This window comes from Lathyrus oleraceus, chromosome 5, assembly GCF_024323335.1.
Source record: "Lathyrus oleraceus cultivar Zhongwan6 chromosome 5, CAAS_Psat_ZW6_1.0, whole genome shotgun sequence".
In the NCBI taxonomy this organism is placed as follows: Eukaryota; Viridiplantae; Streptophyta; class Magnoliopsida; order Fabales; family Fabaceae; genus Lathyrus; species Lathyrus oleraceus.
The window spans coordinates 1,410,318-1,413,333 of NC_066583.1; the positions used below are offsets into that span (position 1 = coordinate 1,410,318).

At 30.1% G+C, this 3,016-nt stretch overlaps 1 long non-coding RNA gene across 1 annotated transcript; it reads right to left on the reverse strand.

The window, feature by feature from the left end:
- On the reverse strand, window positions 1–1,872 carry LOC127086446 (uncharacterized). The gene is made up of 3 exons (XR_007789481.1): window positions 1,725–1,872; window positions 1,275–1,334; window positions 1–119 (listed from the first exon to the last, which is right to left on the reverse strand). It is a non-coding gene; the product is annotated as an uncharacterized LOC127086446 (long non-coding RNA).
- Window positions 1,873–3,016: the final 1,144 nt, after the last annotated feature.

Genomic DNA, 3,016 nt, shown 5'->3' on the forward strand with positions numbered 1-3,016 from the left:
ATATTACGTACTAGTAAAGATGTAATAAGCGTTTGACAAAACGCTAGCAACCTTCAGCCTTGACATTATCGTAATCTGTCACTCCATAGTCTTCCCTCCTAAATGGTCTAGCTCGTCGCCTGATCGTCATAGATCAATCCAAAGATGCAAGACAAAAAGAATACAGGGCTAAGATTTACGTACAAGTTTAAAAGTGGGAATAGGATGTAAAATAGTAATATATATACATGACAACCACAATTATTCGAACAAGCGCATCTTTATCCCATATTTACCTATACTTTATAAGTATTTATTCTAATGCATCCTTGAACTATATGCTGACTCAGACAACTAAACGCTATCAAGGATACCTATACCATTTACCAAGATCAGATATCACAAGACCACATGCCACCAACGTACTCCCAATTACCAAGAGCTACGCCACCTAACTTCACATGGAGTCCAGGTGTTATAAGTCGATCGTCCCTGAGGATTCAGGCCAAGACCCTCGTCTTGCCTAGCATGCATAAATAATAATCCCCGTCGGGATTGTAGGAGACTGATTAACCTCGTACGTCCCATACCGCACGACAGTGGACTTACACATTCCTCAATGCAGTCTATATGATCACTCAACCATCTTGTAGTAACTCTCAACCATAAGTATTTAGTTAATATTTGGGAAATATCATATCAACCTTTCAGGTCATAGTTATTATTTAATACTTCGGTTAAGTGTCAAATCCATTAAATGTCTTGTCTATTTTTCCTTGGCGTGATCCTTATCTCTATATAACTAGTTCAGTTTATACAGTGAATAATGTATGGTTGACTTCCCAGGTAAGAGAGGTGGACCGTAAAGGACATGGTCGACCAAGTCTTTTCCTTAGCCAGAACCCAACCAAATACAACTACTCAATGTATCCAACTTCCTTTATTCCATTGGGGATCTAACACTTAATATCTAATCAATGTTGTTGTTTCTCTCCTTAATAGATCATTTTCTTAGTCTATCAATCACAATCATTCAAGTATAAATAAAGTAAACAATTAGACAATTAATCAAACAATGTAAGCACAATAGAACCTCAAATTGTCATAGATCATTCTTATGATAAATAATTAAGGTCGGCATAACCTCGCTTAGTGATTTGGGAAAATCATTATTCGAGAATAGGCTCTCCTTACTTATTTATCGCTGGTAGGGCTTGTGTCACCACTACACACATATATATATATTAAGCTATTTTACGCTAACCGTCCCAACGTATACGAGACCTTGCCCCCACCTTTTGTTGTTGATCGTTGTTGAAAGTCCACGAGCGTTTTCTCTGATGTTTGCCCAGAACCTAATTTACGATAACCGTTGAATTGTACGAAATTTATAAAATAATTAGAATATAATTTACGGTTAAATAAACATGATTCTGTTACAAATTAAAATATTTATTTATTTAAAATATTTAATAGTAACCTCCACTATATTTAAATCGTTATTAAATTCAAGTATAAATTAGACTATACTCCCGTTTGGATTTGTTTGTTTTAGAAAATTATCAATAGTGTATTCCTAATAACATTTTAATTTTATAATAATACTTGGGCATTATAACAACTTAAAATGGTAAAACTTATCTTGGACTTTATAAGTTCAATATCTCGACGTCTTAACGGAAATTTAAATCAAATTCTTAAAATAACCTTTATATAAATAAAATAATTAAATTATAACGACTTACCGGTTACTTATGAAAATGATTTGAGCAGAACTTTGACGTATCAAACTCCTTTAAAACTTTAGAAGAACTTTGACCCTAAAATAACTCTAAAAACTACAAACCGACACCGTGAAAACTTCGACAACTAAAACTAATATTTCTATATGAAGAAATTAGAGAAAGAAGGAAATAAAGAGGTAAGAAAGATGATTTGTGAATGAATGAATGAAAATGGGGTGAGAAAGACCCCTATTTATACTAGTTGTAAGATATTAAAATAATGTAAATTTATCTCCTTTTGCCCATGCTTTCTAACTTTTCAACTCTTGCTAGTAAATATGTCTTTGTCAAATCTTTACAAGTCTTGCATGAATAGTTTTATAGGTGTTCTAATATGACTTTGTGAAAATAGTTGGTGAGAAATGTATGAAAGTTTGATTTTTCTACTATTTCATGACATATGATCATGTAGAATATTAATAGTAAAATAAAATATATTTCTTTTATAAAATGAAAGGATAAGTATAATAATAATAATAATAATAATAATAATAATAATAATAATAATAATAACAAGGGTAATTATTTAATACATTTATTAACTTAATGTTATTTTATTTACTATTAGTTTGTAGAGTAAAATAGTGATATTCAAATCAAATAACATCAAATAATATAATAACAAAAATAATATGGATAATTAATTAACTTAAAATTAAGTATTTAAATGACTAATTTCAAAGTTTAGTTTGTAAAATAAAATGATGATATTCAAATTGAATAATAATATTAATAATAAAATAAAGAGTAATTAGTTGATAAATTAATTATTATAGCGGCTAGTTTCAATGTTTAGTTTGTAATAATTAGCGATGTTAAAGTCTCAATTATAATCATATATATTATTTAAGGTATGGAAAATTAGGATGTTACACCACATGCATTGGCACATACACATGATGTATTGTATGCATGCACCAATACAACTGGCTTCATTACATACACGCGCCCGGGCCATTGGTGCATATGTTCAATGGGCAAATAGATGCATCAGTCCAACTGGCGCATGCTTCATGAAAGGTGGTTATTCCGGTAAATATTTTTAAAAATAGGTTATTTTAGAACTTTAATTGAAAAAAGTGATTATTTAAAAATATCACGTTTTTTGTTTGACTTAATGGCCCCTTTATTTTATCAATTTAAGGATTTTAGCTCACCATTTTTTCTTCATATTTTTGTAAAGTAAACTTAACATTTATCATTATATCCTCATCCTAAATTGTGTTTATTCATAATAGAAACTTTTTCGATGG